This window comes from Triturus cristatus, chromosome 5_1, assembly GCF_964204655.1.
Source record: "Triturus cristatus chromosome 5_1, aTriCri1.1, whole genome shotgun sequence".
Classification (NCBI taxonomy): Eukaryota; Metazoa; Chordata; class Amphibia; order Caudata; family Salamandridae; genus Triturus; species Triturus cristatus.
In genome coordinates, this window is record NC_140587.1 from 71,132,406 (window position 1) to 71,150,333 (window position 17,928).

At 44.7% G+C, this 17,928-nt stretch overlaps 1 long non-coding RNA gene across 2 annotated transcripts in view; it reads right to left on the reverse strand.

Moving 5' to 3' along the window:
- LOC146830207 (uncharacterized) overlaps nt 1–17,572 on the reverse strand; it is a 195,064-nt gene extending 177,492 nt beyond the window's left edge. For both annotated transcript variants that reach the window (XR_014961382.1, XR_014961381.1), the window contains exons 1-2: nt 17,496–17,572; nt 17,036–17,150 (exon numbers count right to left, since the gene is read on the reverse strand). This is a non-coding gene — a long non-coding RNA (uncharacterized LOC146830207). The remainder of the gene's footprint in view (nt 1–17,035; nt 17,151–17,495) is intronic.
- Between the last annotated feature and the right edge of the window lie 356 nt (nt 17,573–17,928).

Genomic DNA, 17,928 nt, shown 5'->3' on the forward strand with positions numbered 1-17,928 from the left:
CACTGCAACACCCACTGCCCACCCCTTTCACGCTAAGTATAGCATGAAAGGGGGCCTTATTTACAAGGCATCGTTAAGCCACGTTAAGTGGCTTAACACTGACTTGTAATTTTAATGCACGGTCCCCATCGCCACCACATTGTCGATAAAAGTGACGTTGTGGTAGCGATAGGGGCGTGTACATTTGCCCCTAAGTGAGGTAATATGCAAGTGATATTCATGACTTCTGATTCCTACATGTTGTATCCCACATTGTTTTATGTAATCCATCATGTACATTGATTCTCAGCCTTGTATTAGTAATTGTCCATGTATAAGGTGTACGTATGATCTAAAGCGTTCTGACACCGTACATTGGGAGGAGTAGCGCTATAAAAGAAATAAAAAAATGAGAGTTAAAAAAATGATTTTGTGTACATCTGACTGTAATGATGCTAGGGGTTCCCCCCAGTAAGGAGAAGTAGTCAGGAGGAGGTATAAATCTTCTTTTATTACTTTTAATTAGATTCACCACAAGAGCGCCGCGCAAACCGCTCTGATCGGTCTAATAGCCTCGCGCGTATCTCGCGCATGCGCAGTAGCGTCCAATATGGCCGCTACGCGCATTTGCGTGTAAACGTAGTGCGCGTCAACTAGACCGCGACACTACATATCTCCCCCTTTTATACCACAAAACTATTTACACAACTGTGGATTACTCCAGTTCATATTCTTTAAACTTGGATGGTCTCACCACCACTCAACCAGCTCGGGTGCACCTTACCGGGGTAGTGTGTCCTTCTCGACCCCCTTCTACGCCTGGGCTCCCCCTTCTTTCCTCTTGGGTACCTTTCCTTTCTCTGTCTCCATTCTCGCCCACTTCTCTGGTTCTCTCCTCCGTTGTTGGTCCTTCTCGTACATTCCTCTCGCTGTTAAGGTCGTCAGGAACACTCTCTCCCTTCTCTCCTTTCCGAGCTTCAGCTTCTCCTCTCATGTCCTCTGGTGGTGTCATTCCTTCATTGTCCTCGCGGGGCCACTGTAGGATTTTGTTGCATTTGGCCATACGGTCTTGAGACCACACATTTCCGTCGCTGAGCAACGCCGCTCGGTCATACACCTCTTCCACTCTTAGGGGTGGGGAGTATTTGCTTTCTCCTTTTCTCTTGAGTACTGCCAACTTTACTCTGACCCATTCCCCTTTTTCTAAGGCTGTCTCTTTCACATTTTTCCTGCGGTTGTAATGCTCTGTGTATATTTTCTGTGCCTTCTCCAGGTTGTGTTGCACTACTGCTGGAGACCATTTGCTCGTGACTGTCTTCTCTTTCCGTGCGACATTGTCTTTGGTGAAGGGTTGCCTTCCTCATAGAATCTGAAACGGGCTGTATCCCGTGCCAGTAGGGGTGATGCGGTAGGCCCATATCGTGCTTTGTACTTCCTTTTCCCAGTCTTTCCCCCTGGAGATGGCTGCCTGTATTGAGCCCATTAACATCCGGTTGAATCTTTCTACTTGACCATTGCTGGCCGGGTGATATACAGACGTGTGTTTGAGTAGGATGCCATTTCTCTCCGCAAATCTGGTCCATTTGTCCGACGTAAATTGAAGTCCATTGTCACTGATTATGGCTCTAGGGATGCCTTCTCTGAGGAATACTGTAGTGAGAAATCGAAGTATTGTGTCCGTGTCCATTTCTTCTTGAATATGTACCTCTGGCCACTTTGAATATTTGTCTACTATAACACATATGTACTTAGGAATACCCAGGTTGTCAAGTACTGGCCCCAAGATGTCCACTGCCACTTCTTCCCAAGGATTACTGGGGTTCGTGAACTTCCCTAGAGCCGGTCTCATTGGTTTCAGAATTTTGTCAGCCCCTTGGCATTGCTCACAGTCTCTCACGTGTCTTTCTACCTGTAGGTCCATTCCTGGCCACCAATACGCTTGTTTGGTCCTTGCTTTCGTCTTCACGATTCCCAGGTGTCCTTCATGTGTTATTGTCAAAAGATATGGTATTACTTTCGCTGGTGGGACCACTCTGTCTCCTCGGTACACAAACACTCCATCATCTCCCACCGATAGCTCATCCCTGACTTCATAAAATTATCGCAGTTGAGCCGTCTGATGTTTCCTCTCCGGCCACCCTTGAACTATGCATCTCTTGATTTCTTCCAGGTCTCTGTCTGCTTCATACGCATCCCTCCATTCTCGTCTGCTTATTGCCCTTTCTGGATCTTCCGTCAAGGCTACCATCACATCATCTTCCTCTGTGCCGTTGGTTGCGCTTTCCATTGCCGATGCTCTGCTGAGATAGTCTGCTATCTTGTTTCGTGAGCCCGGTATGTATTCCACGTCATAACGATATTCCAGGAGTTTCAGTGTCATTTTCGCTATGCGGGGTGTCGCGCTGGCATGTCCACTTGGCGTTAGTACCTTCACAATGGTTTGTGGTCCGTTTTCAGTAAGAATCTCGTGCCCCACAGGAACTGGCGATACTTCCCCATGGCCCATACTGCAGCCAACATTTCTTTCTCTATCACGCTGAACTTTTGTTCGGAATTCGTTAGTGACCTGGACGCAAAGCTAATCGTCTCCTTCGTGCCATCTCTTCTCTCTTGCATGAGCACTGCTCCTAACCCTTTTTCACTGGCGTCCGTCATCAGTATCGATTTTCCTTGGGGGTCATACCCTTGCAGCGAGATAGCTTGGCTGATTTCTCTTTTTACGGTGTCAAACTCTTGTTGTGTCTCTTTCGTCCATGTGAATGCTGTTTTCTCTCTCGTGAGCTGCCTCATGTGGTGTGTTTTTGTAGCAAAGTGCTGGATGAACTTACTGTAGTATTCTGCCATCCCTAGGAAGGATCTCACTTCTTGCTTGGTGGCGGGTGGAGGAGCATCACAGATGGCTGTTACGTTCGCCTTTTTTGGTGTTATTCCCTGTTCTCCGATCTCATGCCCCATGTAGGTGACTGATGACATGCCAAAGCGGCACTTCTCCCACTCAGCTGTTAGTCCGTTCTTCTCCAAGATCCTAAGTACCTCATCCAGCTTCTCGTCGTGGTCTTCCTGTTCCTTCCCCATCACTAGGATGTAATCTTGGAAGTATTGTACTCCCTCTATGTCTCGGAACAGACGGGCCATTAGTTTTTGAAAAACCGCTGCTGCTTAGGCCAGACCAAAGGGCATGCGACAGAACTGATAGCACCCGAATGGCATTATGAAGGACGTCAGTTTCTTACTCGTGGGGTGCTGGACTACCTGGTGATACGCCGACTTGAGGTCGATGGTGGAGAACCATTTCACTCCTTTTGTTCGTGCCAGCATTTCCTCTATGCGTGGTAGCGGGAATTTCTCCACCCCGATGCATTTATTGAGTTCTCTGAGGTCCACACATAAGCGCACCTTGCCCGTCGGTTTCATGGCCACCACCAATGGTGCAAACCATTCCGCGCTGTCGATGGGTTCGATAATTCCTTCTTTCTCCAGTCGGTGTAGCTCCTGTTGCACCGCCTCTCTCACTGCGATCGGTATGTTTCTCACTTTGTGTGTTACAGGGTGGGCATTGTTTTTGTGGGTGAACTTCCCCAATTTCCCTATCTTAGCTCCAAATATCTTCGGGTATTCGCTTCGCAGACCCTCTGCTTTAGGCCATTTGCCTTCCATTGTTACTAATACTTGGTTGTCTCCTCCCAGATTCAGTTGCATACCCAATTCTCCCTGGTCCATCCACCCTAGTACTGAGGGTCCTTTTTCCGCAACGTACAATTTGCACTGGGCGCTGCGTTCTTTGAATTGAAAGAGTAGACTTCGGAACCCCACCATTGGGATAGGTTCCCCCGTGTATGTGACTGGTCGTATGTCGGGAGGTTCCAGATGTGGACCTATTATGGGTTCAAATTTCGCCTTCCACACCGATCTTTGGACGATGGTGTATGGGGACCCCGTGTCAGCTACTATCGTGATTTCCACTCCTCCTATGTGGATATCGCACTGGGGTTTGCGAGACCGTCTGCCGTCAATGCCTAGCACTTGGTCCTCCACGCAAAGGACTTCGTCTTCTTCCTCTTGACCCTCTTCATCCTCTCCTGGGTCTTGTGCCACGTACTTCACTGTTCGCTGTTTCCACTTCCTACGACACACCTTCTCGTAGTGACCTACCAGGCCACAGAACGCGCACTTTGCTCTGAAGGCGGGACATTGTTTGTCCTGTGCTGCATGGTTCATGCTACCGCACCTGTAACACTTCGACGTTCCTTCTTTGTCCTGTCTCCACGTTTGTCCCGGTTTACCTTTCCCTTTGTGCGTCCCCTTGTTTTCTCCTGGCGCCAGTTTTCCTCTGCCATATTGGTCAGCGTCTTCCACCTTGTTTATCGTGGGTCTTGAGACTTGTTCTCTCTTTGCTGCATCTGCGCAGCGCTTGGTTAGTTCTGCCCTTTTTACTATGGCTATCACGTCTTTTAGCGCCGCATCTCAACTTGCCCACAATTTATCCTGCACCGTCTTACTTGTTGTGTGCATCACTATTTGGTCCTTTATAAATTCGTCGTGTAGAGCTCCGAATTTACACGTTATCGCTGGTTTCCTTAGCGCTGCGACGTAGTCGTCTATCATTTCCCCCGCTTCTTGTGTCCTCTGCTGGAAATTGTAACGGTCAATAGATGTGCACACTGCGGGGCGATAGTGATTGTTTAAGTCTTCAATGGCGTGTTTGAACACATCGTCATCTGCCGCTGGACGGGCGGTCGGTGCTAAGTTTTGGAATACTCGTATGCCTTCTGGTCCCAGATTATGTAAGAGTATCCTCTTCCGCCGACTGCTGAAAAACTCCCCTTCGTTCTCGTCTTCCAATGCTTCAAGGTAATTTTTGAAATATTCTCTCCAGTCCTCCCATTTCATTTGAGGCTCCCCGGGCCTTGGTAGGAACGGCACAGGTGTCGTTAGCGCTGACGCCTGTGCGCACATTTCGGCGCGCTCTCTGCTCTCTTCTGCCTGGTTCCTGGGACTTCCTGGCGCTTCCGTCCCTTTTCTTCTTCTTCGTGTCGTCCGGGCCTCTTCAGTGCCTTCTGCGCTGTTCCTCCCTGCTTCCGCCAGGGCCTCCGCCGTGTCTCGCCCTGGTCTGCGTCCTTACGCTTCCTTGCGACTGGTCAGCACCTCTGCTTTGCTCGTGCCTCCCTCTAGCTTCCGTCTGCCTCTGCCGCGCTCTCTCGTGGTGTCCTGGTGCCCCTCCTGTGGTCTTCTGGTGTACCTTCTACAGTAGGGCTAAGCCTAGCCGCCACCTCCGGTTCTCCTGCTGGTGGGGTGTCTCCTCCTCTGGGTGTCCTTCAAGGATCCCACCCTCGTCGCCAATGTAATGATGCTAGGGGTTCCCCCCAGTAAGGAGAAGTAGTCAGGAGGAGGTATAAATCTTCTTTTATTACTTTTAATAAGATTCACCACAAGAGCGCTGGGCAAACCGCTCCGACCGCTCTAATAGCCTCGCGCGTATCTCGTGCATGCGCAGTAGCGTCCAATATGGCCGCTACGCGCATTTGTGTGTAAACGTAGTGCGCTTCAACTAGACCGCGACACTACACTGACATTCAGCGCTTGCATGTGGTTATAAACAGGGATTGTTGAACAAAGTGAAAAGCTTGCCTCCAGTTCTAGATTCCCTAAGTGCTTGTGAAGTGATAACAAGCTGTGTGCCTTTGTTCCCTCTCTGTTGCAGTCATCTAGGTGTGAGGCTCAGATGGCTCCCAGCCTAGATAATACTGGGAGAAAAGGAGGGCTGATGCCCCTTAAAGTTAACTTTTTCTTGGGCCCACCTGGCGGTGTAAATAAAAAAAAGCCCCTACTTGTCCCTCCTTGACTGCAAGTTGCTGCTTGGAATGGAAGCAGAGAACGTGCAGGCGCCGCTGAATGTGTCCGGGTGCCGAAAGAATACAGCGGGACAAGCTCAGCATGTTTCTTGGGGCCCAACTTCTTCGCAGGGAAGACGGGGTCCACTGTGTGAAAATAGTGGGTGGACGACGTCTACCCGCATGTACCACTGGCGTGTACCCAATCTGGTCCTAATTTGAAGTGGTAGCTGGCAGGGACCCACCACTGTGAGACTGTTGTGTGCTGTATCAGTTCAGCTTCAATGTTTGCCTATTTTGGGGCAGATTTACTACTTCTGGTGCATCTCTGCTAATCAGCAGGGATGCGCCAGAAGAGTTGCGATGCATCTGCCCACCCGTGCGCCACCACTGATGCGCCGCAATTACAATGTGGCGCACCATGGCGCACGGATGGGCAGATGCATGTCGCATCCCCCCACGGAAAGGCAGCGCACTGCTGGAGTCGCGTCGCCCTATCCCTAACATGCTGCGTCAATCCTTACACCTGCTTCAAGCAGGCACAGGGTTTTGACGCAGCATGGCCGTAAAAGTGACTGAGTGAAATCTTATAGATTTCACTCAGCCACTTTTCGGAGAAGTTCCTGCGCCGGAACGCACCCGCCCCCCCCCGCCCTGTGCAGGAACGCCCACATGTGGCGCAAGGCCTTACAATGTGATGCATTTCCCTAGATGAGTCACGTTGTAAATAGCCCGCAGCATGGCGCTGGCTTTGCGCCGCCGCTGCGTCACAAAAGTGACGCAACGGCAGCGCAAATCAGGCGTAAGGGGCTTGCAAATTTCCCCCTTTGTTTCTTTGGCAAGAAGAGCAGGAGATGAGCATGATTATGAATCTCACAGTGCCCTGAAAACTGCTGGGCACACACATGTCTCTGCAGCAGGTGCGTGAACCCCATAAGAAACTTTACCACACAATGGTTGTGACCACTGGAGTAAGCTGAAACTGGTTTTCTGTCACATTTGTCTTTGTTTCCAATTCCCTCTGCAGCAGAGTTTGTAAAAGAAAAATAAGTTATAAGTGGACAGCCTGATTGTGTTTTTCCTGACTTTGCCACATGACTCCACCCCTTTCTGCTCTTGCATCTTCACCCCCAATTTATGGCACCCCGGAGTTATTTTGTTCCCATTTCCAACACTGTTGGTGAGAATTGCAAACTTGAATGTATTGCCCCTGGTGATGAGAGGGTTCCCTACTCTAATCATGTCTAGTGCTGATACCACAGTTGTGTGGTGAATATGCATAATTTACCTTTATTTGCAGAAATATTCCTGATGCTGAAGCTTATCTTGGCCCATCTCAGAGTTTCTGGAACACAGCTGGATGCAAATGTACCTTCTTTGCCCCACATTTCTCATTATTATGTTCCTGGACAAGTGATAACTTTCTAAATCTGTGCTTCCAGTGGTCCCGCTGAAAAGGGCAGTAAGGACGTCCCCTCTGGACCTGGCTCTGTGCATCACAGTGGAATTTAGACGCTGACAGAAACAGGCTGAAACACCCTACAATAATTACAGTTGTATCTTATTTTTATGGACTCTAAGGGCTTGACTACCGTGAGTAGGAAACTTGACTAAATACATCTAAATGTAATAAACTGATATCATGGAATTGTTATTTTAAAGCCCAACTTCCAACTTAGCATAATGTGTATGATTTACCCAATTAATTTTGTTCTGCCTGGTATATCCCTGATCCCATAATTCAGTACGTTGACCCTGGTGGAACATTCAGTTCAGTTCATAAGGCTTTATTCGGAGCTTAAACACAAAGTCCATAAAAGCACAAACATTACAATATAAAACAACATCATTTTGACAAAATCAGTCAGACATTTAAAAATACATTAAAACAGTTTTAAAATATCATACTAGGCCTTGCTTTGATGGCCCAAAGAAGAAAAGTGGCAGTAAAGAAACAGACATCGGGTGACGGGTTAAATAACAATTTCATGGTATCTTTTACAGTCCTAACTCCATACTTTTTAAAAACAGGTTTTAAAAAAGCTAAACGAAAATTGCCATAAAGTGGGCAAAACAATAAAAAGTGCATGGTACTTTGTACGGTAGTATTATCACATGGGCAAGGACCAATCGGGTGTTTTCTAATGCTTGGAAATGCCACCAAATGGTGAACAATCCCGAAACGCAATCTTGTCAGTACGAACCTATGGGAGGGTCTGGAGACAAAACTCAAATACGGTTGGAACCCTGTCGTTTCACTGAAGCTTCCATAGAACAGACAGGTTGTTAAGTTACCACTGGCCCTCCCACGCTTCTCAGTCTTATGGTTCATAAAAACAGATTTCAACTCATTTTTGGTCAGACAAGAGGCAGCATAGTGATCCTCTATTACATTAAGACCATAGCTCTGCGAAAAACTACCCGAAACGAATTTAACCCATGGAATCTTTAAATGATTGTCAATAGAGAGACAGTCTTTAATAATAGCTCTATTTAGGGAGGTCTCTTCCTTTACCCAAATTGCGCGCCACAACATAATTGGTCTAAGCGCAACGGAGTCTGAAAGATGTTGGATTCCAAACTCCCTATGCACCAAATCGGTAGAAGCCGAAGTAGGTAGACTTAAAAGTCTTTTTAGGAAGAGATTTTCCTCCACTTGTAAACTTCCGCTCGGAGCATGCCCCCAAATACCAGCACCATAAAGAGTAATAGAAAGACACCTCATTTGATAAATTTTCAACATGTCTTCAAGCCGTTTATCCCCTAATTTAGAAGCAAACTGAAACACCCCGTGGGCACTTTTCGCCATTCTAGCCCTAACATAGTTGATCTCACTGGACCAGCTACCTGATTTGGAGAAAGTAATACCTAGGTAGTTGAAAGAGTCCACCGTTTGGACCTTATGCCCTTCAATAAAAAACGAATGCGGTTTTTTACAACTCTTACCACACTCCATGACAAAAGTTTTTGATTTATTGATCTTCAACTTCCTTTCCTTAATGAACAGGGAAAACCTGTCCATTAGGCGTTGAAGGCCGATAGGGGTCCTAGATAAAATAACGGCATCGTCCGCATAAAGTAAAACAGGGACGTGGGAGTCAAGGGTTTTAGGGGTGTCAGCCACAACGGTCTTTAAAACAGAGTCAACCTCATTGATAAAGAGTGTAAAAAGTAGAGGGGCGAGCACACACCCTTGCCTAATACCGCGTCTAATAGGGAACTTAGGGGTGCACTCCCCTCCCGGGCCGTAACGAACGCTAGATCTAAGACTGGCGTATAGCCGGGCCAAGAAATGAACAATGCCCTCCGGAGCCCCCATTTCTAGTAGTTTCTCCCATAAGATCTTATGGTTCACCATATCGAAGGCACTGCTCAAATCTGCAAAGCAGAGAAAAAGAGAACCTTTCTTGGCCTTCGTATACTTCCCTATAAGAAGTTCGAGGTTGAGGCACTGTTCTATTGTCCCTCGTCCCTTCCTGAAACCATATTGGGAGTTTGCCAATATGTTATTAGAATCGGCCCATTCTTCAAGTCTAACCAGGAGCACCCTGCTCATGATTTTCACGGAGGAATCTAGAAGGGAGATTGGACGGTAGTCCTTAGCATCCCTCCTCTCTCCCTTCTTATAGATAGGTATTATAGTAGATTCCTCCCAGGAGGGTGGGACACCATAGCCGACCGCTGCGTTAAACATGTTTGTTAATAACGGGCCCCAAATTTCTGGTTCTTTTTTGTAGACATCAATGGGCACCCCGTCAGGCCCCTGGGCCTTACCTCCCTTACTAGCAGAAATACAATCCTGGACTTCAGAAGTGGATATATCTAAAGGAATGACAGGCCAGTCACCTCGACCTTCATCCAGAGATTTGTCCGAGTCAAAAATCATGGAGAAGTGGGAGACCCAACATTCTGCACTAACGTTTGCCGTCAGTTCAGGCGTCTCCTCATTCTTAAGAAAGGGACAATTAACTGTTGCCCAGAAAAGGGAGGAATCCGAAGTTTCAGCCGCCTGGTCTAACTTGTCCCAAGCGTCTTGCCTTAGTTCGGCCTTCCTATTTTTAACTGCAGCCTGATAGGTGGCTCTAAGCTCCCTAACCAAAATGATATCCCTAGGTTTGGCAGCAAGTGCCTCTTTAAGACCCTTAAGTGCGATAGTGCTAGCGTGGTCGAACCACCCCCTTTGCCCGCACGACTTACCCTTAAGAAGCATGGTAAATTTTGCATCAATAGTGAGATTAATGTTAATAAATTTGGGAATAATTACATCCGTTAGTTCTTTGCTCTCTAAAATAACGGCAATGTCGTTTACACATTTATTAATAATGGAGTTGGACAAAATATCAGCTTTATCCCCCTTCCACCTAATTCTAGTTCCATTGGGTCGGTGGGGTTCAATATTAGCTATTATGTTTGGATTGGGGCCTTGTTTCGCCTTCCATAGTACGGCCTCCGTAGTTAGGCAGTTATGATCGCTAATTAGGTTATCAACTACCAGAGGGTCTGTACACCACGGGTTAAGGCTAGATGAAGTGCAAATAAAATCTATCACTGTGTTTGCATTTCGGCCCGTGAATGTAGGGATTGTTTCACCAGAGGCACCTTTCAAGTTCTCCAGCAATTCCAAATCATAAGTCATCAAGATTTTGTTTAATGAATCTCCATAGGAATTGTGGGGAAAATGAGAGACGCCTTCCCCCCAGCAATTTACAAAACCACAAACCCTGTGGGCGGGGGATGGACACACAACAGTGTTAAAATCCCCTAGCCAAATGAAATCAAACACAATATTATTACCCGTGACTATATCTGCCAATGCGGACTCTAAAGCAAAAACTACCTGCTGCCTGGTATTATCAAATACATTATTATAAAAATTGATTAAAAGGATATTTCTACCCGGCTCCTGATAAAGCCATAAAATCTGGGAATGGACCCCAATGGTTACATATTTCTTAACAATAAGTCAGAAGCCCACCCTTAGCTCTGCCCGAAGTGGAAGCCACAGCCGGCAAATGGTAAGAAACAAAACCCAAGTAGTTAATGTAGTTAATGGGGGCCAGACTCCAGGTTTCCTGGAAACAAATAATGTTAAAATTATTAATAAAATCAAACCATCCTAGACATGTATCCTTTTGTAAGAGACCAGCAACATTCCAACAGGCGATAGAGCACCGACCCCTATTATCTAATATAATGGGTTTAGTTGGAACAACCCTGTCCCTATCGCCAGAGGTCGGTCTTACAATTCCACTATCCACTGGGACATCAATATGATTGACACTGGAGCCATTTAAACCAATAGTCTCCACTGATTTAGAAGCCCCATTGGCCGTACTACACCTTCCCTCTCCCATGGGAATGATCACAGTCCCTGGGACCACCAGGGGTAACCCCAGTCAGTCATTACAATCGAGGCCACTCAGGGGCTGAAATCTATTAAACGTGGAAATGGTAGGACCAACACGCAAGTTCAAATCTCTGGACCTCCCTCGATAACGCTCAGCATCAGGTTGAATATCAAAGTCTCTATAAAAGAACCCCAGGGGACGTAGAGAAATTCCTTCATCTCGTATAGGAAGAGATGCAGCTTTAATCAACACCGTGGAGGTAAGTTGTGGATTTCGAAAGTTGATAACGATACAATCCCCTCCACAAGTCTTGCGGGATTTCCCCACCCAATTGGTTCTTCTAGTGCTTAGGATATCCCCTGAGAGTGCTACGGGGAAACCACACTGCCTATGAAGCCAATCCACGTTTTTATTCTTTAAAGATGAATGCGATTCATCAGAGCTTAAAGGGCGAACATTGGTTAAAACTGCTACAAAAGGTGCACAGGACGGTGGTAAATCCGGCTGGGGGCTACTAGGACTGTTAAGATTTACATTGGTACCCACCTGCTTCCTTAGTACTGAGCTAAAGGAAGGTTTAGTTTGGACCGGCAACTGCGGGAGATTGGAGACAGCAGGAATTACTTCACAATCATTCCCAGAGCTAAAATTACTGCACACGGCCGTCGTTAGAACTAAGTTAGGAGAGTTAAAGGGCACCTCAGCAGGTCCAAGATCTTTATTGACGGTATTTACTCCCTTTGCGGCATTTAAGAATGTATCCACTAGACCTCCCAGTCTGACTACTTCGTCAGAAATAGTAGCGAGTTTGGTCAATAGGGGTTTAACAAGTAGATCAAGCTTGGCCTCAATGCCATTAAGCAAAAAATCAAGTTGCTCATTGTCCAAACTGATCGTGGGACCATCCAGTATCTTTATTTGGTCACGCTGAGTATTAGGCAATAAGGGGTCAATTCTTTTTGCGGGGCGATTCCCCCCACGTTTGGGCTGATTGATCTTGCTATTATTCCTGCATGAACGTATTAATCTTTGTGGCCTCGGAGCCTGCACGTTTGGAACTATTGGGTCAGTAAAAGTTTCTGCATCGGATTCTACTTCATTGGTCGGCCCAGAAATAACAATTGCCTCACTTGTGGTATCATTAGTTTCAACCAAAATGAGACTGACCATTGGATTTGTAGAAACACTAACATCAAGGTTGGAAATTGACTGGGAGGCTGATCCAATAGGAGAGGAAGGGCACAGGCTTTGAAGCCCCGATCGTCCTAAGGACTTCCTCCTTTCCTGGTTGATTTTATCCACCATCTTTACCAAATAGTTATCCATAGTGGTCAATACAGCCGCTGGTTTGGCTTTAGGCATTGATATGCCGGGCTGGGCCAGTACCAATAATCAAAAACAGATTAACACCACAACAATCAACAACCTATAAACCTGTGCTATATATGGCTGCCCAGCACAAATACCCTGGTGGAACATTCAACATGGTATAAACTTTGGCAATGCCAACATCATCTGTCAATCCAATGGGTGCTGTAAAAGCAAGACACAAACTGTGCACCCAGACTGCCTCTCTATTGTACCACAGGTCATTTAATTTCAATGGTTTTATTGCTTTAGTGGTTTTCAGTTTTAGTTAGAATTAGAGCAACCTTTTCAATGTACAGCAACATGCAGTCCTCTTAATTACAAGCACAGGCTCTTAGAAAGAGAATTCTGTCAAAAAGCAGCTGTAGTCAGGGCCTAGTCCAAAAGGCATTTCTAAGTACATAAAATGTATTCCTATACTACTCTTTTGCATACCTGTACACGCTTTTTCCAATTAGCTCCAAATTTAACAAACCTTGGCAGAGCCAAGAGGTCTAACCCTGGCCGCCAGCCTTTCAGCTTTTCAACTTTTGTTTTCTCGTGTCATTGTTTTAGCAAAGCGTTTTTGTTGAGGATGCTGCTGGGTCCTGCTCACTCTAAAAAATAAATTGTTTGAAGGCAAAAATATTTTTGAGGCTCCAAAAAGAACACATTACCATAGAAGTCCTTGGCACCGAAGACAACTACTTTGTGTGTGGATGTACTCCTTGTGAAAGGGCAGCATACAGTATTGACAGTGAAGTCAACCAAAGGTTGAAGGGGACTGGCTCATAGCCCAATGATGCATGGTGAGAGGGTGAATGACAAAACACACTAAAGCAGCGGGTCTTATACCGTCGTTCGGGACCCCTGGAGCTCCACAAGGCTTGCTCAGGGGATCCTCGAATCCTTAGAAAATTAAATAATATTAGCATATTAGCAATGTGCATATAAATAAAGAAGTAAAATCTAAATCTAAAATGTTTAAACTTAATTGAAGGAACTTGAAATTGGAGACTGAAAATTAAATTGATATCCTTAGTTTGATTCTTGAGACCAGTGCAAATGTATTCAAACAGATTATAGTGTAGATGATGGATCGCTTTATTTAAATTAAGAATTTCCACTAAATTAAAAATTTAGATTTTTATTTGTTTGTGAATTAAATAAAGCCTTTGATCATTTGTGTATTTATTCGATGAATGCCTGTTCAGTATTTTTGTGCTTTGATTTGCTGTTTTAAACATCGAAATTGCTTTGACCGGGGTCCCCGTCTTCGAGTAATGAATCTGTTGCGGTCCATCGGATTTCCAGTAATGAATCAGTAGAGGTCTGTGGATTCCAGTTATGATTAAGTGGGGGTCCAGAGAAGTTGAAAGGTTAAGATCCCCTGGATGAATGGATGAAGAATGGATAAAAAAGCCTATAACTAACTATGTTACACACATAATTTTAGTGAAATCAAAAGCTCTTGGATTACTCCAGACCTAAAACACAAAAGTCAAATGGTCTGCCATTGACTGGCAGCCTCTTTGCTGATGCTTTTAAAAAAAGTTTTTCTCATTCTTTATTAACAATAGATAAGAAGAGTTGAAAAGATAGGTAAAAGGGAGCTTTGCAGAGAAATAGATAGATAGATAGATAGATAGATAGATAGATAGATAGATAGATAGATAGATAGATAGATAGATAGATAGATAGATAGATAGATAGATAGATAGATAGATAGATAGATAGATAGATAGATAGATAGACAGATCTTTTAGGTTTTACATGTCCTAGTAGTGAAAAAAGCCTAAATCATGTTTCACTACTGTGAGGCCTACCCCTCTCATAGAATAACATTGGGGATTCCTTACTACATTTAATAAACTGTTATTTCCCATTGGGAGCTGGTAGCTATATCGTGTTTGGTATCTATGAAATTGTAATGATAAATCCTCTATAATGGTAAAGTCGGATTTTTCATTACAATTTTGAAAACACCACTTTTACAAAGTTATAATTTTTCTGCCCTTAGCCCTTGTGTGCCTGCAGTCTACCTTGGTCACATGACTGGGTGTAGCTGACAGTTAGGCATTGTGAACTCCTCCCAAATTGTCACACAATAGAGGGATTAGATGTGCCTCAATGGGCCACTAGCTGGCAAGATGAGGGGCAGAGTTGAGCAAAGCCCCACTTACACCTGAATAGCCTGTGCTCTGCCTTCACATAAAGGGCCTAATTATCATGTATTGCCACTGCAGCCAGCTTGTAGCAAGGGCAAAGGAGTCAGAAAATTCCATGCACTTCAAAGAACCTTTCCAGAAGCTTCTCCCATGTTCCAGAAGAAGGGCAATCGTGGAGATGTAGGACATGAAGTGTTGGACTCTCCTGATTATTGGCTGCCAGAGTTAGGTAATGGTGTAGATGTAGGACATGAAGTGGTGAGATCACACTCTAGGTTTCTCTTCCCAAAGTCTCCTTGGATGATAAATCAGCACATGAGGGTTTTCTGTGCAATCCTTCAACACAACAAGCTCTAAAGTATTTGAGGCATAAAGTGAAACACCACAGAAGTGTCACATAGGACCGCAATGGCTCTTGCTGTTGAACCAATTGAGGGGGGTTCTAGGCAACGAATGGTCAATCTTTGTCCAACAGTTGGCTCATGGATATATCTGGGAACCTCTCCATGGGCTCTGAGGAAGTTTGAGGGCTGCCCTGACACTGCTGCAATGTGTGTTTTCTCTGTGTCCCTCTATGTTGCCTACGTGAACTTGCAGAAGACTTTTAGAGGGCGACCCAATTTTGTGAACCACATTATTTGAGAAACAAACTTTAAGCTCTGTAAAGCCTCTTTCCTTGTGTTAAGATTTGAGTGACTGATGCTCGAAGTGTAGGAAGCTTGGGGCTTTCAGCCGTATTCAGACGTTTGATCTCTTGTCCTGTAAACTTAGATGACCCACATAAATGTGTGTAAACCATGTACGGGACAGGTATGTCTTCTCTAAATGGCTCCACTGACCCCATGAGTCAGTTTGGCTCAAGTCCTTCAGAATCTCGCAAACATATGGAATGGGTAAGAAGACTACGAAAGCCCCTGCGTACTCTCTGGCACTGCTCTGGAGGGTTCCTGCTTAATCATACCAAGGCTTTTTAAAGTGTGCCTACCCACTCTGCAGCTGACACCACGATCATGGACCACACAAGAGCCTGTCTACAGAGAGCCCTTAATGTCGTTCAGGTTACATCCAGGAGAATGAATTCAGGTGAATCAAGGCAAAACCTAAGTTATCATCTTTACTATATTTATGTACAAAAAACAAATTCGCTGACAGCTCAGAGGCCTACAAATTATGGCAACTTCACCTTATAAATACCTTGGCGTCTGAATCACAGAAGAGGCCAAACCGGCAGACCACCTAAGGCATCTCAGACACAAGTTAGTCACAGTCTGAAATGCTTAAGCAACCACTTGCAAAGCCCAGCTGTTGATCCAACGCTAACAGTCCTAAGAACAAAACTTATCCCGGCTCTTAACTAACGTACATACAAAAGGCTTTGTGGATATGCTACAGTGACCTGCACATCGTAGAGTACACAATAGTAATAGCACCAAAGAGTAACAACATTATTTGCGCCAATCAATCGTATTGGGTGCCGACATATAGCCAAATACTCATCCACTAAGAGTATTAATAATCTCTGCGAATAAAAAATTCCAAAGATTTTGAATCAACTAAGAAGGCAATGCGGCACACCACAAAAGTTTAGTAATATCCTGAGTTGACCATTTCCTCAGGTAATGTCCCTTGGTTGTAGAGTTCATGAAAAGATACACCTCATTGTCCGTTCTTGATAAAGTTGTTATGTTGCGTTTATTTAATTGGTAACCAAGTAAGTTTCCAATGTTCAGGACGCAGCCGACGCGCGTTTCGCCCAAAGGGCTTTCTCAAGGCTGCATATATACAAAGAAAGGAAAAACATGACGTCTAATTGACTGTATATAAAAGTAAGCAACAGGTATTATAATCTGCACCAAGCAGTGCATGAGAAAGGAAAAACGAATCAATTGTATTGAGAAACCGTGGTAAGGTACAAGACTGGAGAAAGAGCTCCAAGGGAAACCGCCACCAAACGAGGCCCTGTGGAAAGTGCAATACAAGATAAGAATACGTGCCAAGAAATGGACAAGTATGATAGCCAATTGCAAAACACGAGAACCGTCTGTGAACAGTATTAGGGAAAAACATTGCTGAATGAGTGGATCCCCATAGAATAAAAGGATGAAATGCTGACTGGAGAATCGTTATCTCACCTTGAAAGGTTCAAAGTGTAGATTGTGTCATGAATAATTGTTGGTATTGTTTTGCTTATCTTGTAAAGCCTGCAAAGGAACAATATATATATATATATATATATATGTATACATGTATTAGCATTAACAGAATGACCGTGTGTTCACGGCATCTGGGCTATTAAGTAAGTACGTGAATTACAAAGTTCTGTCAGTATCGACCTCAATTGTATGTCAGTTAAATGTCTTACCTAATGTGACATTTTCGGTCAGGTAATATGATGTCAATGCGCCAAAAAAATACAAGTAATGCAGCTCCTGTTACGGTGATATCCAAAAGATGAGTGGGACCAGAATCCGTCCTCTCTAATCAAATACAACAAGAAAAAGCATTCTATTGGGGGTTGTCTCATAAATGTGGCCACTATGTCTATAAATAAATGAAAAAAGAACTCAGTCTAAAAGGCGAGTCTCTAACCTCGATATGCAAAATTACCATATCGTAATACATGTATTAACAAGTATCCGACCTTGACTCATGTATTTATGTGCCAAAAATAAAAGGCCAAATACATACACATCACGTACTCGTTATTTACACTTAAGCATCAAAGGCTAAGCGAGTCGCTAAACGGTACTGAATATTTAAAGTTTAAGCGTCAAACAACAACAAAGGCATTATATGCGGTATTCCCGGAACTCAATGCTCACCTTATGATCAAAAGTATAATCCCCACAGTCTTGGGCGTCTTCACACTAGAAGCTTCCCGCCCGTGTTTAAGGAATAAGTAGTCAATAAAGTAGTTGACATAGAGAGTAGACTAAGAGCCCCATGGTCGGAGCTAGTAAGCTGGGAATGGCGGCCATCTTATAATGGTAAATGAATGGCCAAATTGAATCAAGTAATGCCACTCCACAGATATAAAGCAACGTCAGGATCGGCATATTATTGCCGGTATGTTACCCTCAAAAGGGTAAATAGATTCATTTTTAAACATGCCGATAAAGTTGATATCGGCAAATTGTTGCCGGTCAAATGCCCTCAAACGGGTAAATAGCTTCATTTTTAGATATTTCGATAAAGTTAACATACAAAAGTTTACAATAGATAGTGTATAGACAAAGTGTCTCTATTATCCGAAAA